The sequence below is a fragment of the Idiotropiscis lumnitzeri genome, chromosome 9 (genome assembly GCF_059441095.1).
Source record: "Idiotropiscis lumnitzeri isolate Australia: NSW breed Sydney's pygmy pipehorse chromosome 9, RoL_Ilum_1.0, whole genome shotgun sequence".
Classification (NCBI taxonomy): Eukaryota; Metazoa; Chordata; class Actinopteri; order Syngnathiformes; family Syngnathidae; genus Idiotropiscis; species Idiotropiscis lumnitzeri.
This window is the reverse complement of record NC_142399.1, coordinates 19,794,246-19,820,587: the sequence shown is the minus strand read 5'-3', so window position 1 is coordinate 19,820,587 and position 26,342 is coordinate 19,794,246. Positions and strand designations below refer to the sequence as shown.

Here is a 26,342-nt window from a genome sequence, read left to right as displayed (position 1 = left end):
ACCCGAGATCTTGTTCTTTCTGTCGCGACCCACAGCTCGTGACCATAGGTGAGGGTCGGAACGTAGATCGACCGGTAAATCGAGAGCTTCGCCTTTTGGCTCAGCTCACTCTTCACCACGACAGACCGATACAGCGTCCGCATCACAGCGGAGGCTGCACCGATCCGCCTGTCGATCTCTCGCTCCGTCCTCCCCTCACTCGTAAACAAGACCCCAAGATACTTAAACTCCTCCACTTGGGGCAGGATCTCCTCCCCGAGCTGGAGAGGGCACTCCACCCTTTTCCGACTGAGAACCATGGTCTCAGATTCAGAGGTGCTCATCTTCATCCCAACCGCTTCACACTCGGCTGCGAACCGCTCCAGTGAGAGTTGGAGATCACGGCCTGAGGAAGCGAACAGGACCACATCATCTGCGAAAAGCAGAGATGAAATACTGTGGTCACCAAACCGGATCCCATCAGCACCTCGACTGCGCCTAGAAATTCTGTCCATAAAAGTTATCAACAGAATCGGCGACAAAGGGCAGCATTGGCGGAGTCCAACCCTCACTGGAAATGAATCCGACTTATTGCCAGCAATGCGGACCAAACTCTGACATCAGTGGTACAGGGACCCAACTGCCCGTATCAAGGGGCTCAGTACCCCGTACTCCCGGAGCACGCTCCACAGAACTCCCCGTGGGACACGGTCGAACGCCTTCTCCAAGTCCACAAAACACATGTAGACTGGTTGGACGAACTCCCATGCACCCTCAAGGACGCTGTAGAGAGTGTAGAGCTGGTCCACTGTTCCACGGCCAGGACGAAAACCACACTGCTCCTCTTGGATCTGAGATTCAACCTCCCGACGGACCCTCCTCTCCTGTACCCCTGAGTAGACCTTACCAGGGAGGCTGAGGAGTGTGATTCCTCTATAATTGGAACACACCCTCCGGTCCCCCTTCTTAAAAAGGGGGACCACCCCCCCGGTCTGCCAATCCAGAGGCACTGTCCCCGATGTCCACGCAATGTTGTAGAGGCGTGGCAACCATGACAGCCCCACAACATCCAGAGCCCTAAGGAACTCCGGGCGGATCTCATCCACCCCCGGGGCCTTGCCACCGAGGAGCTTGTTAACCACCTCGGTTACTCCAGCCCCTGAGATAGATGAGTCCACCACGGAGTCCTCAGGCTCTGCTTCCTCAATGGAAGGCGTGTCGGTAGAATTGAGGAGGTCTTCGAAGTATTCTCCCCACCGACTCACAACGTCCCGAGTCGAGGTCAGCAGCACCCCATCTCCACTATAAATAGTGTTGATGGTGCACTGCTTCCCTCGCCTGAGGCGACGGATGGTGGACCAGAATTTCTTCGAAGCCGTCTGGAAGTCGTTTTCCATGGCCTCACCGAACTCCTCCCACGCCCGAGTTTTTGCTTCGGCAACCACCGAAGCCGTATTCTGCTTGTCCAGTCGGTACCTGTCAGCTGCCTCCGGAGTCCCACAGGCCAGAAAGGCCCGATAGGACTCTTTCTTCAGCATGACAGCATCCCTTACCGCCGGTGTCCACCAGCGGGTTCGGGGGTTGCCGCCACGACAGGCACCGACAACCTTGCGTCCACAGCTTCAATCGGCTGCCTCAACAATGGAGGCACGAAACATGGTCCTCTCAGACTGAATGTCCGCTGCCTCCCCCGGTACGTGGGCGAAGTTCTGCCGGAGGTGGGAGTTGAAACTCTTTCTGACAGGGGATTCTGCCAAGCGTTCCCAGCAGACCCTCACAATACGCTTGGGTCTGCCGGGTCGGACCGGCATCTTCCCCCACCATCGGAGCCAACTCACCACCAGGTGGTGATCAGTTGACAGCTCCGCCCCTCTCTTCACCCGAGTGTCCAAAACATGCGGCCGCAAATCCGATGACACGACTACAAAGTCGATCATCGAACTGCGGCCTAGGGTGTCCTGGTGCCAAGTGCACATATGGACACCCTAATGCTTGAACATGGTGTTCGTTATCGACAATCCATGACGAGCACAGAAGTCTAGTAACAGAACACCACTCGGGTTCAGATTGGGGGGGCCATTCCTCCCAATCACGCCCTTCCAGGTCTCATTGTCGTTACCCACGTGAGCATTGAAGTCCCCCAGCAGGACGAGGGAGTCTCCAGGGGGAACGCTCTCCAGCACACCCTCCAAAGACTCCAAAAAGGGTGGGTACTCTGAACTACTGTTTGGTGCATAAGCACAAACAACAGTCAGCACCCGTCCCCCCACCTTGAGGCGGAAGGAGGCTACCCTCTCGTCTACCGAGGTGAACCCCAGTGTACAGGTGCCAAGCCGGGGGGCAATAAGTATGCCCACACCTGCTCGGCGTCTCTCACCTTGGGCAACTCCAGAGTGGAAGAGTGTCCAACCCCTCTCAAGAGGACTGGTACCAGAGCCTAAGCTGTGTGTGGAGGTGTGCCCGACTATATCTAGTCAGAATTTCCCTGCCTCGCACACCAGCTCAGGCTCCATCCCAGCCAGAGAGGTGACATTCCATGTCCCAAGAGCTAGTTTCTGTAGCCGGGGATCAGAGCGCCAAGGTCCCTGCCTCTTTCCGCTGCCCGACTTGCATTGCACCGAACCCCTTTGGCCCCTCCCCCAGGTGGTGAGCCCATGTGAGGGGGAACCCACGTTGCCTCTTCGGGCTGAGCCCCGTGGATGCAGGCCCGGCCACCAGGCGCTCGCCAATGAGCCCCACCTCCAGGCCTGGCTCCAGAGGGGGGCCCCGGTGACCCGCAAGGGAAATCGTGGTCCATGTTTTGTGGTCATCATTGGGGTTCTTGTGAGCCATGCTTTGTCTGGACCCTCACCTAGGACCTGTTTGCCAAGGGTGACCCTACCAGGGGCAAAAAAGCCCCCGACAACTTAGCTCCTCGGATCATTGGGACACGCAAACCCCTCCACCATGATAAGGTGACAGCTCAATTAAATCAGTATCTAAATATTAAAAGAATCAACGTCTAAGTGCAGTCCTGCTCTACCAAACCGAATATGACAGAAATGTAGCATTTCTTGACTTCCAAAAAACTTAAACTTTCGCATCGTCATTATGCTCAGCCACCATCTGGACTGGGAGCTACTTTTCAGTCCATGTGTTCAATCAAACCCGTCCCTCAGGGGATGTGGAGGGTTCTCTTGAAACATGCAAGGTTTTGAGAAATTAGAATCAGTCTTTAAATTGAAAGGGAACCAAAGTCTAAACACAGTCCTGGTCCAAGTAAACAGAGTTTAACCCAATACTACCTTTCTACACTTACAAAAATATCCAACTTCATCTTGGTTACTAAGCCTTCTGAATTTAGAGACACTTTTCAGTCCTTTGGAAAACCACAAGAGCTGATGAGGTGGCCGAGTGGTTAAGGCGATGGACTGCTAATCCATTGTGATCTACACCCATGGGTTCGAATCCCATCCTCATCGAATCGCTGCATTTTCTTAGTTGGTTATATTGTGGGAAGGTTGTTTCACCCTGTTGTTTAGGATATGTTGAGGTATCTCTGGGATTTTTAATTGTCTAAAGCCAATTAAATCATCCACCCATCCATCCAATATCCTCCGCTTATCCGGGGTCGGGTCGCGGAGGCAGCAGCTTCAGCAGGGAAGCCCAGACTTCCCGCTCCCCAGCCACATCTTTCAGCTCTGCCGGAGGGATGCCGAGGCGTTCCCATGCCAGCTGGGAGACGTAGTCTCTCCAGCGTGTCCTGGGTCGTCCTCTGGGCCTCCTGCCGGTGGGACATGCCCGGAACACCTCCCCAGGGAGGCGTCCACGAGGCATCCTAAAGAGATGCCCCAGCCACCTCATCTGGCTCCTCTCTACGTGGAGGAACAGCGGCTCGACACTGAGTCCCTCCCGGATGTTCGAACTTCTCACCCTATCTCTAAGGGAGAGCCCAGACACCCTGCGGAGGAAACTCATTTCGGCCGCTTGTACCCGAGATCTTGTTCTTTCGGTCGCGACCCACAGCTCGTGACCATAGGTGAGGGTCGGAGCGTAGATCGACCGGTAAATCGAGAGCTTCGCCTTTTGGCTCAGCTCACTCTTCACCACGACAGACCGATACAGCGTCCGCATCACAGCGGAGGCTGCACCGATCCGCCTGTCGATCTCTCGCTCCGTCCTCCCCTCACTCGTAAACAAGACCCCAAGATACTTAAACTCCTCCACTTGGGGCAGGATCTCCTCCCCGACCTGGAGAGGGAACTCCACCCTTTTCCGACTGAGAACCATGGTCTCAGATTCAGAGGTGCTCATCTTCATCCCAACCGCTTCACTCTTGGCTGCGAACCGCTCCAGTGAGAGTTGGAGATCAAGGCCTGAGGAAGCCAACAGTACCACATCATCTGCGAAAAGCAGAGATGAAATACTGTGGTCACCAAACCGGATCCCCTCATCACCTCGACTGCACCTAGAAATTCTGTCCATAAAAGTTATGAACAGAATCGGCGACAAAGGGCAGCATTGGCGGAGTCCAACCCTCACTGGAAATGAATCCGACTTATTGCCAGCAATGCGGACCAAACTCTGACATCGGTGGTACAGGGACCCAACTGCCCGTATCAAGGGGCTCGGTACCCCGTACTCCCGGAGCACTCTCCACAGAACTCCCCGTGGGACACGGTCGAACGCCTTCTCCAAGTCCACAAAACACATGTAGACTGGTTGGACGAACTCCCATGCACCCTCAAGGACGCTGTAGAGAGTGTAGAGCTGGTCCACTGTTCCACGGCCAGGACGAAAACCACACTGCTCCTCTTGGATCTGAGATTCAACCTCCCGACGGACCCTCCTCTCCTGTACCCCTGAGTAGACCTTACCAGGGAGGCTGAGGAGTGTGATTCCTCTATAATTGGAACACACCCTCCGGTCCCCCTTCTTAAAAAGGGGGACCACCCCCCCGGTCTGCCAATCCAGAGGCACTGTCCCCGATGTCCACGCAATGTTGTAGAGGCGTGGCAACCATGACAGCCCCACAACATCCAGAGCCCTAAGGAACTCCGGGCGGATCTCATCCACCCCCGGGGCCTTGCCACCGAGGAGCTTGTTAACCACCTCGGTTACTTCAGCCCCTGAGATAGATGAGTCCACCACGGAGTCCTCAGGCTCTGCTTCCTCAATGGAAGGCGTGTCGGTAGAATTGAGGATCTTCGAAGTATTCTCCCCACCGACTCACAACGTCCCGAGTCGAGGTCAGCAGCACCCCATCTCCACTATAAATAGTGTTGATGGTGCACTGCTTCCCTCTCCTGAGACAACGGATGGTGGACCAGAATTTCTTCGAAGCCGTCTGGAAGTCGTTTTCCATGGCCTCACCGAACTCCTCCCACGCCCGAGTTTTTGCTTCGGCAACCACCGAAGCCGTATTCTGCTTGTCCAGTTTGTACCTGTCAGCTGCCTCCGGAGTCCCACAGGCCAGAAAGGCCCGATAGGACTCTTTCTTCAGCCTGACAGCATCCCTTACCGCCGGTGTACACCAGCGGGTTCGGGGGTTGCCGCCACGACAGGCACCGACAACCTTGCGTCCACAGCTTCGATCGGCTGCCTCAACAATGGAGGCACGAAACATGGTCCTCTCAGACTGAATGTCCGCTGCCTCCCCCGGTACGTGGGCGAAGTTCTGCCGGAGGTGGGAGTTGAAACTCTTTCTGACAGGGGATTCTGCCAAGCGTTCCCAGCAGACCCTCACAATACGCTTGGGTCTGCCGGGTCGGACCGGCATCTTCCCCCACCATCGGAGCCAACTCACCACCAGGTGGTGATCAGTTGACAGCTCCGCCCCTCTCTTCACCCGAGTGTCCAAAACATGCGGCCGCAAATCCGATGACACGACTACAAAGTTGATCATCGAACTGCGGCCTAGGGTGTCCTGGTGCCAAGTGCACATATGGACACCCTAATGCTTGAACATGGTGTTCGTTATCGACAATCCATGACGAGCACAGAAGTCTAGTAACAGAACACCACTCGGGATCATATTGGGGGGGCCATTCCTCCCAATCAGGCCCTTCCGGGTCTCATTGTCTTTACCCACGTGAGCATTGAAGTCCCCTAGCAGGACGAGGGAGTCTCCAGGGGGAACGCTCTCCAGCACACCCTCCAAAGACTCCAAAAAGGGTAGGTACTCTGAACTACTGTTTGGTGCATAAGCACAAACAACAGTCAGCACCCGTCCCCCCACCTTGAGGCGGAAGGAGGCTACCCTCTCGTCTACCGAGGTGAACCCCAGTGTACAGGCGCCAAGCCGGGGGGCAATAAGTATGCCCACACCTGCTCGGCGTCTCTCACCTTGGGCAACTCCAGAGTGGAAGAGTGTCCAACCCCTCTCAAGAGGACTGGTACCAGAGCCTAAGCTGTGTGTGGAGGTGTGCCCGACTATATCTAGTCAGAATTTCCCTGCCTCGCACACCAGCTCAGGCTCCTTCCCAGCCAGAGAGGTGACATTCCATGTCCCAAGAGCTAGTTTCTGTAGCCGGGGATCAGAGCGCCAAGGTCCCTGCCTCTTTCCGCTGCCCGACTTGCATTGCACCGAACCCCTTTGGCCCCTCCCCCAGGTGGTGAGCCCATGTGAGGGGGAACCCACGTTGCCTCTTCGGGCTGAGCCCCGTGGGTGCAGGCCCGGCCACCAGGCGCTCGCCAATGAGCCCCACCTCCAGGCCTGGCTCCAGAGGGGGGCCCCGGTGACCCGCGTCCGGGCAAGGGAAATCGTGGTCCATGTATTGTGGTCATCATTGGGGTTCTTTTGAGCCATGCTTTGTCTGGACCCTCACCTAGGACCTGTGTGCCAAGGGTGACAATACCAGGGGCAAAAAAGCCCCCGACAACTTAGCTCCTAGGATCATTGGGACACGCAAACCCCTCCACCATGATAAGGTGACAGCTCAATTAAATCAGTATCTAAATATTAAAAGAATCAACGTCTAAGTGCAGTCCTGCTCTACCAAACCGAATATGACAGAAATGTTGCATTTCTTGACTTCCAAAAAACTTAAACTTCCGCATCGTCATTAAGCTCAGCCACCATCTGGACTGGGAGCTACTTTTCAGTCCATGTGTTCAATCAAACCCGTCCCTCAGGGGATGTGGAGGGTTCTCTTGAAACATGCAAGGTTTTGAGAAATTAGAATCAGTCTTTAAATTGAAAGGGAACCAAAGTCTAAACACAGTCCTGGTCCAAGTAAACAGAGTTTAACCCAATACTACCTTTCTACACTTACAAAAATATCCAACTTCATCTTGGTTACTAAGCCTTCTGAATTTAGAGACACTTTTCAGTCCTATGGAAAACCACAAGGACTGATGAGGTGGCCGAGTGGTTAAGGCGATGGACTGCTAATCCATTGTGTTCTACACCCATGGGTTCGAATCCCATCCTCATCGAATCGCTGCATTTTCTTAGTTGGTTATATTGTGGGAAGGTTGTTTCACCCTGTTGTTTTGGATATGTTGAGGTATCTCTGGGATTTTTAATTGTCTAAAGCCAATTAAATCATCCACCCATCCATCCAATATCCTCCGCTTATCCGGGGTCGGGTCGCGGAGGCAGCAGCTTCAGCAGGGAAGCCCAGACTTCCCGCTCCCCAGCCACATCTTTCAGCTCTGCCGGAGGGATGCCGAGGCATTCCCAGGCCAGCTGGGAGACGTAGTCTCTCCAGCGTGTCCTGGGTCGTCCTCTGGGCCTCCTGCCGGTGGGACATGCCCGGAACACCACCCCAGGGAGGCGTCCACGAGGCATCCTAAAGAGATGCCCCAGCCACCTCATCTGGCTCCTCTCTACGTGGAGGAACAGCGGCTCGACACTGAGTCCCTCCCGGATGTTCGAACTTCTCATCCTATCTCTAAGGGAGAGCCCAGACACCCTGCGGAGGAAACTCATTTCGGCCGCTTGTACCCGAGATCTTGTTCTTTCTGTCGCGACCCACAGCTCGTGACCATAGGTGAGGGTCGGAACGTAGATCGACCGGTAAATCGAGAGCTTCGCCTTTTGGCTCAGCTCACTCTTCACCACGACAGACCGATACAGCGTCCGCATCACAGCGGAGGCTGCACCGATCCGCCTGTCGATCTCTCGCTCCGTCCTCCCCTCACTCGTAAACAAGACCCCAAGATACTTAAACTCCTCCACTTGGGGCAGGATCTCCTCCCCGAGCTGGAGAGGGCACTCCACCCTTTTCCGACTGAGAACCATGGTCTCAGATTCAGAGGTGCTCATCTTCATCCCAACCGCTTCACACTCGGCTGCGAACCGCTCCAGTGAGAGTTGGAGATCACGGCCTGAGGAAGCCAACAGTACCACATCATCTGCGAAAAGCAGAGATGAAATACTGTGGTCACCAAACCGGATCCCATCAGCACCTCGACTGCGCCTAGAAATTCTGTCCATAAAAGTTATGAACAGAATCGGCGACAAAGGGCAGCATTGGCGGAGTCCAACCCTCACTGGAAATGAATCCGACTTATTGCCAGCAATGCGGACCAAACTCTGACATCGGTGGTACAGGGACCCAACTGCCCGTATCAAGGGGCTCAGTACCCCGTACTCCCGGAGCACGCTCCACAGAACTCCCCGTGGGACACGGTCGAACGCCTTCTCCAAGTCCACAAAACACATGTAGACTGGTTGGACGAACTCCCATGCACCCTCAAGGACGCTGTAGAGAGTGTAGAGCTGGTCCACTGTTCCACGGCCAGGACGAAAACCACACTGCTCCTCTTGGATCTGAGATTCAACCTCCCGACGGACCCTCCTCTCCTGTACCCCTGAGTAGACCTTACCAGGGAGGCTGAGGAGTGTGATTCCTCTATAATTGGAACACACCCTCCGGTCCCCCTTCTTAAAAAGGGGGACCACCCCCCCGGTCTGCCAATCCAGAGGCACTGTCCCCGATGTCCACGCAATGTTGTAGAGGCGTGGCAACCATGACAGCCCCACAACATCCAGAGCCCTAAGGAACTCCGGGCGGATCTCATCCACCCCCGGGGCCTTGCCACCGAGGAGCTTGTTAACCACCTCGGTTACTTCAGCCCCTGAGATAGATGAGTCCACCACCGAGTCCTCAGGCTCTGCTTCCTCAATGGAAGGCGTGTCGGTAGAATTGAGGATCTTCGAAGTATTCTCCCCACCGACTCACAACGTCCCGAGTCGAGGTCAGCAGCACCCCATCTCCACTATAAATAGTGTTGATGGTGCACTGCTTCCCTCTCCTGAGACAACGGATGGTGGACCAGAATTTCTTCGAAGACGTCTGGAAGTCGTTTTCCATGGCCTCACCGAACTCCTCCCACGCCCGAGTTTTTGCTTCGGCAACCACCGAAGCCGTATTCTGCTTGGCCAGTCGGTACCTGTCAGCTGCCTCCGGAGTACCACAGGCCAGAAAGGCCCGATAGGACTCTTTCTTCAGCCTGACAGCATCCCTTACCGCCGGTGTCCACCAGCGGGTTCGGGGGTTGCCGCCACGACAGGCACCGACAACCTTGCGTCCACAGCTTCAATCGGCTGCCTCAACAATGGAGGCACGAAACATGGTCCTCTCAGACTGAATGTCCGCTGCCTCCCCCGGTACGTGGGCGAAGTTCTGCCGGAGGTGGGAGTTGAAACTCTTTCTGACAGGGGATTCTGCCAAGCGTTCCCAGCAGACCCTCACAATACGCTTGGGTCTGCCGGGTCGGACCGGCATCTTCCCCCACCATCGGAGCCAACTCACCACCAGGTGGTGATCAGTTGACAGCTCCGCCCCTCTCTTCACCCGAGTGTCCAAAACATGCGGCCGCAAATCCGATGACACGACTACAAAGTCGATCATCGAACTGCGGCCTAGGGTGTCCTGGTGCCAAGTGCACATATGGACACCCTAATGCTTGAACATGGTGTTCGTTATCGACAATCCATGACGAGCACAGAAGTCTAGTAACAGAACACCACTCGGGTTCAGATTGGGGGGGCCATTCCTCCCAATCACGCCCTTCCAGGTCTCATTGTCGTTACCCACGTGAGCATTGAAGTCCCCCAGCAGGACGAGGGAGTCTCCAGGGGGAACGGTCTCCAGCACACCCTCCAAAGACTCCAAAAAGGGTGGGTACTCTGAACTACTGTTTGGTGCATAAGCACAAACAACAGTCAGCACCCGTCCCCCCACCTTGAGGCGGAAGGAGGCTACCCTCTCGTCTACCGAGGTGAACCCCAGTGTACAGGCGCCAAGCCGGGGGGCAATAAGTATGCCCACACCTGCTCGGCGTCTCTCACCTTGGGCAACTCCAGAGTGGAAGAGTGTCCAACCCCTCTCAAGAGGATTGGTACCAGAGCCTAAGCTGTGTGTGGAGGTGTGCCCGACTATATCTAGTCAGAATTTCCCTGCCTCGCACACCAGCTCAGGCTCCTTCCCAGCCAGAGAGGTGACATTCCATGTCCCAAGAGCTAGTTTCTGTAGCCGGGGATCAGAGCGCCAAGGTCCCTGCCTCTTTCCGCTGCCCGACTTGCATTGCACCGAACCCCTTTGGCCCCTCCCCCAGGTGGTGAGCCCATGTGAGGGGGAACCCACGTTGCCTCTTCGGGCTGAGCCCCGTGGGTGCAGGCCCGGCCACCAGGCGCTCGCCAATGAGCCCCACCTCCAGGCCTGGCTCCAGAGGGGGGCCCCGGTGACCCGCGTCCGGGCAAGGGAAATCGTGGTCCATGTATTGTGGTCATCATTGGGGTTCTTGTGAGCCATGCTTTGTCTGGACCCTCACCTAGGACCTGTGTGCCAAGGGTGACAATACCAGGGGCAAAAAAGCCCCCGACAACTTAGCTCCTAGGATCATTGGGACACGCAAACCCTTCCACCATGATAAGGTGACAGCTCAATTAAATCAGTATCTAAATATTAAAAGAATCAACGTCTAAGTGCAGTCCTGCTCTACCAAACCGAATATGACAGAAATGTTGCATTTCTTGACTTCCAAAAAACTTAAACTTCCGCATCGTCATTATGCTCAGCCACCATCTGGACTGGGAGCTACTTTTCAGTCCATGTGTTCAATCAAACCCGTCCCTCAGGGGATGTGGAGGGTTCTCTTGAAACATGCAAGGTTTTGAGAAATTAGAATCAGTCTTTAAATTGAAAGGGAACCAAAGTCTAAACACAGTCCTGGTCCAAGTAAACAGAGTTTAACCCAATACTACCTTTCTACACTTACAAAAATATCCAACTTCATCTTGGTTACTAAGCCTTCTGAATTTAGAGACACTTTTCAGTCCTATGGAAAACCACAAGAACTGATGAGGTGGCCGAGTGGTTAAGGCGATGGACTGCTAATCCATTGTGTTCTACACCCATGGGTTAGAATCCCATCCAATATCCTCCGCTTATCCGGGGTCGGGTCGCGGAGGCAGCAGCTTTAGCAGGGAACCCCAGACTTCCCGCTCCCCAGCCACATCTTTCAGCTCTGCCGGAGGGATGCCGAGGCGTTCCCATGCCAGCTGGGAGACGTAGTCTCTCCAGCGTGTCCTGGGTCGTCCTCTGGGCCTCCTGCCGGTGGGACATGCCCGGAACACCTCCCCAGGGAGGCGTCCACGAGGCATCCTAAAGAGATGCCCCAGCCACCTCATCTGGCTCCTCTCTACGTGGAGGAACAGCGGCTCGACACTGAGTCCCTCCCGGATGTTCGAACTTCTCACCCTATCTCTAAGGGAGAGCCCAGACCCCCTGCGGAGGAAACTCATTTCGGCCGCTTGTACCCGAGATCTTGTTCTTTCGGTCGCGACCCACAGCTCGTGACCATAGGTGAGGGTCGGAACGTAGATCGACCGGTAAATCGAGAGCTTCGCCTTTTGGCTCAGCTCACTCTTCACCACGACAGACCGATACAGCGTCCGCATCACAGCGGAGTCTGCACCGATCCGCCTGTCGATCTCTCGCTCCGTCCTCCCCTCACTCGTAAACAAGACCCCAAGATACTTAAACTCCTCCACTTGGGGCAGGATCTCCTCCCCGACCTGGAGAGGGCACTCCACCCTTTTCCGACTGAGAACCATGGTCTCAGATTCAGAGGTGCTCATCTTCATCCCAACCGCTTCACACTTGGCTGCGAACCGCTCCAGTGAGAGTTGGAGATCAAGGCCTGAGGAAGCCAACAGTACCACATCATCTGCGAAAAGCAGAGATGAAATACTGTGGTCACCAAACCGGATCCCCTCATCACCTCGACTGCGCCTAGAAATTCTGTCCATAAAAGTTATGAACAGAATCGGCGACAAAGGGCAGCATTGGCGGAGTCCAACCCTCACTGGAAATGAATCCGACTTATTGCCAGCAATGCGGACCAAACTCTGACATCGGTGGTACAGGGACCCAACTGCCCGTATCAAGGGGCTCGGTACCCCGTACTCCCGGAGCACGCTCCACAGAACTCCCCGTGGGACACGGTCGAACGCCTTCTCCAAGTCCACAAAACACATGTAGACTGGTTGGACGAACTCCCATGCACCCTCAAGGACGCTGTAGAGAGTGTAGAGCTGGTCCACTGTTCCACGGCCAGGACGAAAACCACACTGCTCCTCTTGGATCTGAGATTCAACCTCCCGACGGACCCTCCTCTCCTGTACCCCTGAGTAGACCTTACCAGGGAGGCTGAGGAGTGTGATTCCTCTATAATTGGAACACACCCTCCGGTCCCCCTTCTTAAAAAGGGGGACCACCCCCCCGGTCTGCCAATCCAGAGGCACTGTCCCCGATGTCCACGCAATGTTGTAGAGGCGTGGCAACCATGACAGCCCCACAACATCCAGAGCCCTAAGGAACTCTGGGCGGATCTCATCCACCCCCGGGGCCTTGCCACCGAGGAGCTTGTTAACCACCTCGGTTACTTCAGCCCCTGAGATAGATGAGTCCACCACGGAGTCCTCAGGCTCTGCTTCCTCAATGGAAGGCGTGTCGGTAGAATTGAGACAGGTCTTCGAAGTATTCTCCCCACCGACTCACAACGTCCCGAGTCGAGGTCAGCAGCACCCCATCTCCACTATAAATAGTGTTGATGGTGCACTGCTTCCCTCTCCTGAGACGACGGATGGTGGACCAGAATTTCTTCGAAGCCGTCTGGAAGTCGTTTTCCATGGCCTCAACGAACTCCTCCCACGCCCGAGTTTTTGCTTCGGCAACCACCGAAGCCGTATTCTGCTTGTCCAGTCGGTACCTGTCAGCTGCCTCCGGAGTCCCACAGGCCAGAAAGGCCCGATAGGACTCTTTCTTCAGCATGACAGCATCCCTTACCGCCGGTGTACACCAGCGGGTTCGGGGGTTGCCGCCACGACAGGCATCGACAACCTTGCGTCCACAGCTTCGATCGGCTGCCTCAACAATGGAGGCACGAAACATGGTCCTCTCAGACTGAATGTCTGCTGCCTCCCCCGGCACGTGGGCGAAGTTCTGCCGGAGGTGGGAGTTGAAACTCTTTCTGACAGGGGATTCTGCCAAGCGTTCCCAGCAGACCCTCACAATACGCTTGGGTCTGCCGGGTCGGACCGGCATCTTCCCCCACCATCGGAGCCAACTCACCACCAGGTGGTGATCAGTTGACAGCTCCGCCCCTCTCTTCACCCGAGTGTCCAAAACATGCGGCCGCAAATCCGATGACACGACTACAAAGTCGATCATCGAACTGCGGCCTAGGGTGTCCTGGTGCCAAGTGCACATATGGACACCCTAATGCTTGAACATGGTGTTCGTTATCGACAATCCATGACGAGCACAGAAGTCTAGTAACAGAACACCACTCGGGTTCAGATTGGGGGGGCCATTCCTCCCAATCACGCCCTTCCGGGTCTCATTGTCGTTACCCACGTGAGCATTGAAGTCCCCCAGCAGGACGAGGGAGTCTCCAGGGGGAACGCTCACCAGCACACCCTCCAAAGACTCCAAAAAGGGTGGGTACTCTGAACTACTGTTTGGTGCATAAGCACAAACAACAGTCAGCACCCGTCCCCCCACCTTGAGGCGGAGGGAGGCTACCCTCTCGTCTACCGAGGTGAACCCCAGTGTACAGGCGCCAAGCCGGGGGGCAATAAGTATGCCCACACCTGCTCGGCGTCTCTCACCTTGGGCAACTCCAGAGTGGAAGAGTGTCCAACCCCTCTCAAGAGGACTGGTACCAGAGCCTAAGCTGTGTGTGGAGGTGAGCCCGACTATATCTAGTCAGAATTTCCCTGCCTCGCACACCAGCTCAGGCTCCTTCCCAGCCAGAGAGGTGACATTCCATGTCCCAAGAGCTAGTTTCTGTAGCCGGGGATCAGAGCGCCAAGGTCCCTGCCTCTTTCCGCTGCCCGACTTGCATTGCACCGAACCCCTTTGGCCCCTCCCCCAGGTGGTGAGCCCATGTGAGGGGGAACCCACGTTGCCTCTTCGGGCTGAGCCCCGTGGGTGCAGGCCCGGCCACCAGGCGCTCGCCAATGAGCCCCACCTCCAGGCCTGGCTCCAGAGGGGGGCCCCGGTGACCCGCGTCCGGGCAAGGGAAATCGTGGTCCATGTATTGTGGTCATCATTGGGGTTCTTTTGAGCCATGCTTTGTCTGGACCCTCACCTAGGACCTGTTTGCCAAGGGTGACCCTACCAGGGGCAAAAAAGCCCCCGACAACTTAGCTCCTAGGATCATTGGGACACGCAAACCCCTCCACCATGATAAGGTGACAGCTCAATTAAATCAGTATCTAAATATTAAAAGAATCAACGTCTAAGTGCAGTCCTGCTCTACCAAACCGAATATGACAGAAATGTTGCATTTCTTGACTTCCAAAAAACTTAAACTTCCGCATCGTCATTATGCTCAGCCACCATCTGGACTGGGAGCTACTTTTCAGTCCATGTGTTCAATTAAACCCGTCCCTCAGGGGATGTGGAGGGTTCTCTTGAAACATGCAAGGTTTTGAGAAATTAGAATCAGTCTTTAAATTGAAAGGGAACCAAAGTCTAAACACAGTCCTGGTCCAAGTAAACAGAGTTTAACCCAATACTACCTTTCTACACTTACAGAAATATCCAACTTCATCTTGGTTACTAAGCCTTCTGAATTTAGAGACACTTTTCAGTCCTTTGGAAAACCACAAGAACTGATGAGGTGGCCGAGTGGTTAAGGCGATGGACTGCTAATCCATTGTGTTCTACACCCATGGGTTCGAATCCCATCCTCATCGAATCCCTGCATTTTCTTAGTTGGTTATATTGTGGGAAGGTTGTTTCACCCTGTTGTTTAGGATATGTTGAGGTATCTCTGGGATTTTTAATTGTCTAAAGCCAATTAAATCATCCACCCATCCATCCAATATCCTCCGCTTATCCGGGGTCGGGTCGCGGAGGCAGCAGCTTCAGCGGGGAAGCCCAGACTTCCCGCTCCCCAGCCACATCTTTCAGCTCTGCAGGAGGGATGCGGAGGCGTTCCCAGGCCAGCTGGGAGACGTAGTCTCTCCAGCGTGTCCTGGGTCGTCCTCTGGGCCTCCTGCCGGTGGGACATGCCCGGAACACCTCCCCAGGGAGGCGTCCACGAGGCATCCTAAAGAGATGCCCCAGCCACCTCATCTGGCTCCTCTCTACGTGGAGGAACAGCGGCTCGACACTGAGTCCCTCCCGGATGTCCGAACTTCTCAGCCTATCTCTAAGGGAGAGCCCAGACACCCTGCGGAGGAAACTCATTTCGGCCGCTTGTACCCGAGATCTTGTTCTTTCGGTCGCGACCCACAGCTCGTGACCATAGGTGAGGGTCGGAACGTAGATCGACCGGTAAATCGAGAGCTTCGCCTTTTTGCTCAGCTCACTCTTCACCACGACAGACCGATACAGCGTCCGCATCACAGCGGAGGCTGCACCGATCCGCCTGTCGATCTCTCGCTCCGTCCTCCCCTCACTCGTAAACAAGACCCCAAGATACTTAAACTCCTCCACTTGGGGCAGGATCTCCTCCCCGACCTGGAGAGGGCACTCCACCCTTTTCCGACTGAGAACCATGGTCTCAGATTCAGAGGTGCTCATCTTCATCCCAACCGCTTCACACTCGGCTGCGAACCGCTCCAGTGAGAGTTGGAGATCACGGCCTGAGGAAGCCAACAGTACCACATCATCTGCGAAAAGCAGAGATGAAATACTGTGGTCACCAAACCGGATCCCCTCAGCACCTCGACTGCGCCTAGAAATTCTGTCCATAAAAGTTATGAACAGAATCGGCGACAAAGGGCAGCATTGGCGGAGTCCAACCCTCACTGGAAATGAATCCGACTTATTGCCAGCAATGCGGACCAAACTCTGACATCGGTGGTACAGGGACCCAACTGCCCGTATCAAGGGGCTCGGTACCCCGTACTCCCGGAGCACGCTCCACAGAACTCCCCGTGGGACACGGTCGAACGCCTTCTCCAAGTCCACAAAACACATGTAGACTGGTTGGACGAACTCCCATGCACCCTCAAGGACGCTGTAGAGAGTGTAGAGCTGGTCCACTGTTCCACGGCCAGGACGAAAACCACACTGCTCCTCTTGGATCTGAGATTCAACCTCCCGACGGACCCTCCTCTCCTGTACCCCTGAGTAGACCTTACCAGGGAGGCTGAGGAGTGTGATTCCTCTATAATTGGAACACACCCTCCGGTCCCCCTTCTTAAAAAGGGGGACCACCCCCCCGGTCTGCCAATCCAGAAGCACTGTCCCCGATGTCCACGCAATGTTGTAGAGGCGTGGCAACCATGACAGCCCCACAACATCCAGAGCCCTAAGGAACTCCGGGCGGATCTCATCCACCCCCGGGGCCTTGCCACCGAGGAGCTTGTTAACCACCTCGGTTACTTCAGCCCCTGAGATAGATGAGTCCACCACGGAGTCCTCAGGCTCTGCTTCCTCAATGGAAGGCGTGTCGGTAGAATTGAGACAGGTCTTCGAAGTATTCTCCCCACCGACTCACAACGTCCCGAGTCGAGGTCAGCAGCACCCCATCTCCACTATAAATAGTGTTGATGGTGCACTGCTTCCCTCTCCTGAGACGACGGATGGTGGACCAGAATTTCTTCGAAGCCGTCTGGAAGTCGTTTTCCATGGCCTCAACGAACTCCTCCCACGCCCGAGTTTTTGCTTCGGCAACCACCGAAGCCGTATTCTGCTTGTCCAGTCGGTACCTGTCAGCTGCCTCCGGAGTCCCACAGGCCAGAAAGGCCCGATAGGACTCTTTCTTCAGCATGACAGCATCCCTTACCGCCGGTGTACACCAGCGGGTTCGGGGGTTGCCGCCACGACAGGCATCGACAACCTTGCGTCCACAGCTTCGATCGGCTGCCTCAACAATGGAGGCACGAAACATGGTCCTCTCAGACTGAATGTCCGCTGCCTCCCCCGGCACGTGGGCGAAGTTCTGCCGGAGGTGGGAGTTGAAACTCTTTCTGACAGGGGATTCTGCCAAGCGTTCCCAGCAGACCCTCACAATACGCTTGGGTCTGCCGGGTCGGACCGGCATCTTCCCCCACCATCGGAGCCAACTCACCACCAGGTGGTGATCAGTTGACAGCTCCGCCCCTCTCTTCACCCGAGTGTCCAAAACATGCGGCCGCAAATCCGATGACACGACTACAAAGTCGATCATCGAACTGCGGCCTAGGGTGTCCTGGTGCCAAGTGCACATATGGACACCCTAATGCTTGAACATGGTGTTCGTTATCGACAATCCATGACGAGCACAGAAGTCTAGTAACAGAACACCACTCGGGTTCAGATTGGGGGGGCCATTCCTCCCAATCACGCCCTTCCGGGTCTCATTGTCGTTACCCACGTGAGCATTGAAGTCCCCCAGCAGGACGAGGGAGTCTCCAGGGGGAACGCTCTCCAGCACACCCTCCAAAGACTCCAAAAAGGGTGGGTACTCTGAACTACTGTTTGGTGCATAAGCACAAACAACAGTCAGCACCCGTCCCCCCACCTTGAGGCGGAGGGAGGCTACCCTCTCGTCTACCGAGGTGAACCCCAGTGTACAGGCGCCAAGCCGGGGGGCAATAATTATGCCCACACCTGCTCGGCGTCTCTCACCTTGGGCAACTCCAGAGTGGAAGAGTGTCCAACCCCTCTCAAGAGGACTGGTACCAGAGCCTAAGCTGTGTGTGGAGGTGAGCCCGACTATATCTAGTCAGAATTTCCCTGCCTCGCACACCAGCTCAGGCTCCTTCCCAGCCAGAGAGGTGACATTCCATGTCCCAAGAGCTAGTTTCTGTAGCCGGGGATCAGAGCGCCAAGGTCCCTGCCTCTTTCCGCTGCCCGACTTGCATTGCACCGAACCCCTTTTGCCCCTCCCCCAGGTGGTGAGCCCATGTGAGGGGGAACCCACGTTGCCTCTTCGGGCTGAGCCCCGTGGGTGCAGGCCCGGCTACCAGGCGCTCGCCAATGAGCCCCACCTCCAGGCCTGGCTCCAGAGGGGGGCCCCGGTGACCCGCGTCCGGGCAAAGGAAATCGTGGTCCATGTATTGTGGTCATCATTGGGGTTCTTGTGAGCCATGCTTTGTCTGGACCCTCACCTAGGACCTGTTTGCCAAGGGTGACCCTACCAGGGGCAAAAAAGCCCCCGACAACTTAGCTCCTAGGATCATTGGGACACGCAAACCCCTCCACCATGATAAGGTGACAGCTCAATTAAATCAGTGTCTAAATATTAAAAGAATCAACGTCTAAGTGCAGTCCTGCTCTACCAAACCGAATATGACAGAAATGTTGCATTTCTTGACTTCCAAAAAACTTAAACTTCCGCATCGTCATTATGCTCAGCCACCATCTGGACTGGGAGCTACTTTTCAGTCCATGTGTTCAATTAAACCCGTCCCTCAGGGGATGTGGAGGGTTCTCTTGAAACATGCAAGGTTTTGAGAAATTAGAATCAGTCTTTAAATTGAAAGGGAACCAAAGTCTAAACACAGTCCTGGTCCAAGTAAACAGAGTTTAACCCAATACTACCTTTCTACACTTACAGAAATATCCAACTTCATCTTGGTTACTAAGCCTTCTGAATTTAGAGACACTTTTCAGTCCTTTGGAAAACCACAAGAACTGATGAGGTGGCCGAGTGGTTAAGGCGATGGACTGCTAATCCATTGTGTTCTACACACATGGGTTCGAATCCCATCCTCATCGAATCGCTGCATTTTCTTAGTTGGTTATATTGTGGGAAGGTTGTTTCACCCTGTTGTTTAGGATATGTTGAGGTATCTCTGGGATTTTTAATTGTCTAAAGCCAATTAAATCATCCACCCATCCATCCAATATCCTCCGCTTATCCGGGGTCGGGTCGCGGAGGCAGCAGCTTCAGCAGGGAAGCCCAGACTTCCCGCTCCCCAGCCACATCTTTCAGCTCTGCCGGAGGGATGCCGAGGCGTTCCCAGGCCAGCTGGGAGACGTAGTCTCTCCAGCGTGTCCTGGGTCATCCTCTGGGCCTCCTGCCGGTGGGACATGCCCGGAACACCTCCCCAGGGAGGCGTCCACGAGGCATACTAAAGAGATGCCCCAGCCACCTCATCTGGCTCCTCTCTATGTGGAGGAACAGCGGCTCGACACTGAGTCCCTCCCGGATGTTCGAACTTCTTACCCTATCTCTAAGGGAGAGCCCAGACACCCTGCGGAGGAAACTCATTTCGGCCGCTTGTACCCGAGATCTTGTTCTTTCGGTCGCAACCCACAGCTCGTGACCATAGGTGAGGGTCGGAACGTAGATCGACCGGGAAATCGAGAGCTTCGCCTTTTGGCTCAGCTCACTCTTCACCACGACAGACCGATACAGCGTCCGCATCACAGCGGAGTCTGCACTGATCCGCCTGTCGATCTCTCGCTCCGTCCTCCCCTCATTCGTAAACAAGACCCCAAGATACTTAAACTCCTCCACTTGGGGCAGGATCTCCTCCCCGACCTGGAGAGGGCACTCCACCCTTTTCCGACTGAGAACCATGGTCTCAGATTCAGAGGTGCTCATCTTCATCCCAACCGCTTCATACTCGGCTGCGAACCGCTCCAGTGAGAGTTGGAGATCACGGCCTGAGGAAGCCAACAGTACCACATCATCTGCGAAAAGCAGAGATGAAATACTGTGGTCACCAAACCGGATCCCCTCAGCACCTCGACTGCGCCTAGAAATTCTGTCCATAAAAGTTATGAACAGAATCGGCGACAAAGGGCAGCATTGGCGGAGTCCAACCCTCACTGGAAATGAATCCGACTTATTGCCAGCAATGCGGACCAAACTCTGACATCGGTGGTACAGGGACCCAACTGCCCGTATCAAGGGGCTCGGTACCCCGTACTCCCGGAGCACGCTCCACAGAACTCCCCGTGGGACACGGTCGAACGCCTTCTCCAAGTCCACCAAACACATGTAGACTGGTTGGACGAACTCCCATGCACCCTCAAGGACGCTGTAGAGAGTGTAGAGCTGGTCCACTGTTCCACGGCCAGGACGAAAACCACACTGCTCCTCTTGGATGTGAGATTCAACCTCCCGACGGACCCTCCTCTCCTGTACCCCTGAGTAGACCTTACCAGGGAGGCTGAGGAGTGTGATTCCTCTATAATTGGAACACACCCTCCGGTCCCCCTTCTTAAAAAGGGGGACCACCCCCCCGGTCTGCCAATCCAGAGGCACTGTCCCCGATGTCCACGCAATGTTGTAGAGGCGTGGCAACCATGACAGCCCCACAACATCCAGAGCCCTAAGGAACTCCGGGCGGATCTCATCCACCCCCGGGGCCTTGCCACCGAGGAGCTTGTTAACCACCTCGGTTACTTCAGCCCCTGAGATAGATGAGTCCACCACGGAGTCCTCAGGCTCTGCTTCCTCAATGGAAGGCGTGTCGGTAGAATTGAGGAGCACTTCGAAGTATTCTCCCCACCGACTCACAACGTCCCGAGTCGAGGTCAGCAGCACCCCATCTCCACTATAAATAGTGTTGATGGTGCATTGGTTCCCTCTCCTGAGGCGACGGATGGTGGACCAGAATTTCTTCGAAGCCGTCTGGAAGTCGTTTTCCATGGCCTCACCGAACTCCTCCCACGCCTGAGTTTTTGCTTCGGCAACCACCGAAGCCGTATTCTGCTTGGCCAGTCGGTACCTGTCAGCTGCCTCCGGAGTACCACAGGCCAGAAAGGCCCGATAGGACTCTTTCTTCAGCCTGACAGCATCCCTTACCGCCGGTGTCCACCAGCGGGTTCGGGGGTTGCCGCCACGACAGGCACCGACAACCTTGCGTCCACAGCTTCGATCGGCTGCCTCAACAATGGAGGCACGAAACATGGTCCTCTCAGACTGAATGTCCGCTGCCTCCCCCGGTACGTGGGCGAAGTTCTGCCGGAGGTGGGAGTTGAAACTCTTTCTGACAAGGGATTCTGCCAAGCGTTCCCAGCAGACCCTCACAATACGCTTGGGTCTGCCGGGTCGGACCGGCATCTTCCCCCACCATCGGAGCCAACTCACCACCAGGTGGTGATCAGTTGACAGCTCCACCCCTCTCTTCACCCGAGTGTCCAAAACATGCGGCCGCAAATCCGATGACACGACTACAAAGTCGATCATCGAACTGCGGCCTAGGGTGTCCTGGTGCCAAGTGCACATATGGACACCCTAATGCTTGAACATGGTGTTCGTTATCGACAATCCATGACGAGCACAGAAGTCTAGTAACAGAACACCACTCGGGTTCAGATTGGGGGGGCCATTCCTCCCAATCACGCCCTTCCGGGTGTCATTGTCGTTACCCACGTGAGCATTGAAGTCCCCCAGCAGGACGAGGGAGTCTCCAGGGGGAACGCTCTCCAGCACACCCTCCAAAGACTCCAAAAAGGGTGGGTACTCTGAACTACTGTTTGGTGCATAAGCACAAACAACAGTCAGCACCCGTCCCCCCACCTTGAGGCGGAGGGAGGCTACCCTCTCGTCTACCGAGGTGAACCCCAGTGTACAGGCGCCAAGCCGGGGGGCAATAAGTATGCCCACACCTGCTCGGCGTCTCTCACCTTGGGCAACTCCAGAGTGGAAGAGTGTCCAACCCCTCTCAAGAGGACTGGTACCAGAACCTAAGCTGTGTGTGGAGGTGAGCCCGACTATATCTATTTAGAATTTCCCTGCCTCGCACACCAGCTCAGGCTCCTTCCCAGCCAGAGAGGTGACATTCCATGTCCCAAGAGCTAGTTTCTGTAGCCGGGGATCAGAGCGCCAAGGTCCCTGCCTCTTGCCGCTGCCCGACTTGCATTGCACCGAACCCCTTTGGCCCCTCCCACAGGTGGTGAGCCCATGTGAGGGGGAACCCACGTTGCCTCTTCGGGCTGAGCCCCGTGGGTGCAGGCCCGGCTACCAGGCGCTCGCCAATGAGCCCCACCTCCAGGCCTGGCTCCAGAGGGGGGCCCCGGTGACCCGCGTCCGGGCAAAGGAAATCGTGGTCCATGTATTGTGGTCATCATTGGGGTTCTTGTGAGCCATGCTTTGTCTGGACCCTCACCTAGGACCTGTTGCCAAGGGTGACCCTACCAGGGGCAAAAAAGCCCCCGACTACTTAGCTCCTAGGATCATTGGGACACGCAAACCCCTCCACCATGATAAGGTGACAGCTCAATTAAATCAGTATCTAAATATTAAAAGAATCAACGTCTAAGTGCAGTCCTGCTCTACCAAACCGAATATGACAGAAATGTTGCATTTCTTGACTTCCAAAAAACTTAAACTTCCGCATCGTCATTATGCTCAGCCACCATCTGGACTGGGAGCTAATTTTCAGTCCATGTGTTCAATCAAACCCGTCCCTCAGGGGATGTGGAGGGTTCTCTTGAAACATGCAAGGTTTTGAGAAATTAGAATCAGTCTTTAAATTGAAAGGGAACCAAAGTCTAAACACAGTCCTGGTCCAAGTAAACAGAGTTTAACCCAATACTACCTTTCTACACTTACAGAAATATCCAACTTCATCTTGGTTACTAAGCCTTCTGAATTTAGAGACACTTTTCAGTCCTTTGGAAAACCACAAGAACTGATGAGGTGGCCGAGTGGTTAAGGCGATGGACTGCTAATCCATTGTGTTCTACACACATGGGTTCGAATCCCATCCTCATCAAATCGCTGCATTTTCTTAGTTGGTTATATTGTGGGAAGGTTGTTTCACCCTGTTGTTTAGGATATGTTGAGGTATCTCTGGGATTTTTAATTGTCTAAAGCCAATTAAATCATCCACCCATCCATCCAATATCCTCCGCTTATCCGGGGTCGGGTCGCGGAGGCAGCAGCTTCAGCAGGGAAGCCCAGACTTCCCGCTCCCCAGCCACATCTTTCAGCTCTGCCGGAGGGATGCCGAGGCGTTCCCAGGCCAGCTGGGAGACGTAGTCTCTCCAGCGTGTCCTGGGTCATCCTCTGGGCCTCCTGCCGGTGGGACATGCCCGGAACACCTCCCCAGGGAGGCGTCCACGAGGCATACTAAAGAGATGCCCCAGCCACCTCATCTGGCTCCTCTCTACGTGGAGGAACAGCGGCTCGACACTTATTCCCTCCCGGATGTTCGAACTTCTCACCCGATCTCCAAGGGAGACCCAGACACCCTGCGGAGGAAACTCATTTCGGCCGCTTGTACCCGAGATCTTGTTCTTTCGGTCGCAACCCACAGCTCGTGACCATAGGTGAGGGTCGGAACGTAGATCGACCGGGAAATCGAGAGCTTCGCCTTTTGGCTCAGCTCACTCTTCACCACGACAGACCGATACAGCGTCCGCATCACAGCGAAGTCTGCACCGATCCGCCTGTCGATCTCTCGCTCCGTCCTCCCCTCACTCGTAAACAAGACCCCAAGATACTTAAACTCCTCCACTTGGGGCAGGATCTCCTCCCCGACCTGGAGAGGGCACTCCACCCTTTTCCGACTGAGAACCATGGTCTCAGATTCAGAGGTGCTCATCTTCATCCCAACCGCTTCATACTCGGCTGCGAACCGCTCCAGTGAGAGTTGGAGATCACGGCCTGAGGAAGCCAACAGTACCACATCATCTGCGAAAAGCAGAGATGAAATACTGTGGTCACCAAACCGGATCCCCTCAGCACCTCGACTGCGCCTAGAAATTCTGTCCATAAAAGTTATGAACAGAATCGGCGACAAAGGGCAGCATTGGCGGAGTCCAACCCTCACTGGAAATGAATCCGACTTATTGCCAGCAATGCGGACCAAACTCTGACATCGGTGGTACAGGGACCCAACTGCCCGTATCAAGGGGCTCGGTACCCCGTACTCCCGGAGCACGCTCCACAGAACTCCCCGTGGGACACGGTCGAACGCCTTCTCCAAGTCCACCAAACACATGTAGACTGGTTGGACGAACTCCCATGCACCCTCAAGGACGCTGTAGAGAGTGTAGAGCTGGTCCACTGTTCCACGGCCAGGACGAAAACCACACTGCTCCTCTTGGATCTGAGATTCAACCTCCCGACGGACCCTCCTCTCCTGTACCCCTGAGTAGACCTTACCAGGGAGGCTGAGGAGTGTGATTCCTCTATAATTGGAACACACCCTCCGGTCCCCCTTCTTAAAAAGGGGGACCACCCCCCCGGTCTGCCAATCCAGAGGCACTGTCCCCGATGTCCACGCAATGTTGTAGAGGCGTGGCAACCATGACAGCCCCACAACATCCAGAGCCCTAAGGAACTCCGGGCGGATCTCATCCACCCCCGGGGCCTTGCCACCGAGGAGCTTGTTAACCACCTCGGTTACTCCAGCCCCTGAGATAGATGAGTCCACCACGGAGTCCTCAGGCTCTGCTTCCTCAATGGAAGGCGTGTCGGTAGAATTGAGGAGGTCTTCGAAGTATTCTCCCCACCGACTCACAACGTCCCGAGTCGAGGTCAGCAGCACCCCATCTCCACTATAAATAGTGTTGATGGTGCACTGCTTCCCTCGCCTGAGGCGACGGATGGTGGACCAGAATTTCTTCGAAGCCGTCTGGAAGTCGTTTTCCATGGCCTCACCGAACTCCTCCCACGCCCGAGTTTTGGCTTCGGCAACCACCGAAGCCGTATTCTGCTTGGCCAGTCGGTACCTGTCAGCTGCCTCCGGAGTACCACAGGCCAGAAAGGCCCGATAGGACTCTTTCTTCAGCCTGACAGCATCCCTTACCGCCGGTGTCCACCAGCGGGTTCGGGGGTTGCCGCCACGACAGGCACCGACAACCTTGCGTCCACAGCTTCAATCGGCTGCCTCAACAATGGAGGCACGAAACATGGTCCTCTCAGACTGAATGTCCGCTGCCTCCCCAGGTACGTGGGCGAAGTTTTGCCGGAGGTGGGAGTTGAAACTCTTTCTGACAGGGGATTCTGCCAAGCGTTCCCAGCAGACCCTCACAATACGCTTGGGTCTGCCGGGTCGGACCGGCATCTTCCCCCACCATCGGAGCCAACTCACCACCAGGTGGTGATCAGTTGACAGCTCCGCCCCTCTCTTCACCCGAGTGTCCAAAACATGCGGCCGCAAATCCGATGACACGACTACAAAGTCGATCATCGAACTGCGGCCTAGGGTGTCCTGGTGCCAAGTGCACATATGGACACCCTAATGCTTGAACATGGTGTTCGTTATCGACAATCCATGACGAGCACAGAAGTCTAGTAACAGAACACCACTCGGGTTCAGATTGGGGGGGCCATTCCTCCCAATCACGCCCTTCCAGGTCTCATTGTCGTTACCCACGTGAGCATTGAAGTCCCCCAGCAGGACGAGGGAGTCTCCAGGGGGAACGCTCTCCAGCACACCCTCCAAAGACTCCAAAAAGGGTGGGTACTCTGAACTACTGTTTGGTGCATAAGCACAAACAACAGTCAGCACCCGTCCCCCCACCTTGAGGCGGAAGGAGGCTACCCTCTCGTCTACCGAGGTGAACCCCAGTGTACAGGCGCCAAGCCGGGGGGCAATAAGTATGCCCACACCTGCTCGGCGTCTCTCACCTTGGGCAACTCCAGAGTGGAAGAGTGTCCAACCCCTCTCAAGAGGACTGGTACCAGAGCCTAAGCTGTGTGTGGAGGTGTGCCCGACTATATCTAGTCAGAATTTCCCTGCCTCGCACACCAGCTCAGGCTCCATCCCAGCCAGAGAGGTGACATTCCATGTCCCAAGAGCTAGTTTCTGTAGCCGGGGATCAGAGCGCCAAGGTCCCTGCCTCTTTCCGCTGCCCGACTTGCATTGCACCGAACCCCTTTGGCCCCTCCCCCAGGTGGTGAGCCCATGTGAGGGGGAACCCACGTTGCCTCTTCGGGCTGAGCCCCGTGGGTGCAGGCCCGGCCACCAGGCGCTCGCCAATGAGCCCCACCTCCAGGCCTGGCTCCAGAGGGGGGCC

The 26,342-nt window shown here is 55.4% G+C and overlaps 5 non-coding genes across 5 annotated transcripts; all 5 read left to right on the top strand.

Annotated features, from left to right (window-relative positions):
• Nucleotides 1-3,358: 3,358 nt before the first annotated feature.
• On the top strand, nucleotides 3,359-3,440 carry trnas-gcu (transfer RNA serine (anticodon GCU)). The gene has a single exon. It is a non-coding gene; the product is annotated as a tRNA-Ser (tRNA).
• A 3,873-nt stretch (nucleotides 3,441-7,313) lies between these two features.
• trnas-gcu (transfer RNA serine (anticodon GCU)) lies at nucleotides 7,314-7,395 on the top strand. The gene has a single exon. It is a non-coding gene; the product is annotated as a tRNA-Ser (tRNA).
• A 7,698-nt stretch (nucleotides 7,396-15,093) lies between these two features.
• Nucleotides 15,094-15,175, top strand: trnas-gcu (transfer RNA serine (anticodon GCU)). Its single transcript has one exon. It is a non-coding gene; the product is annotated as a tRNA-Ser (tRNA).
• Nucleotides 15,176-19,051: 3,876 nt separating this feature from the next.
• trnas-gcu (transfer RNA serine (anticodon GCU)) lies at nucleotides 19,052-19,133 on the top strand. Its single transcript has one exon. It is a non-coding gene; the product is annotated as a tRNA-Ser (tRNA).
• Nucleotides 19,134-23,007: 3,874 nt separating this feature from the next.
• On the top strand, nucleotides 23,008-23,089 carry trnas-gcu (transfer RNA serine (anticodon GCU)). Its single transcript has one exon. It is a non-coding gene; the product is annotated as a tRNA-Ser (tRNA).
• The last annotated feature ends 3,253 nt before the right edge of the window (nucleotides 23,090-26,342 follow it).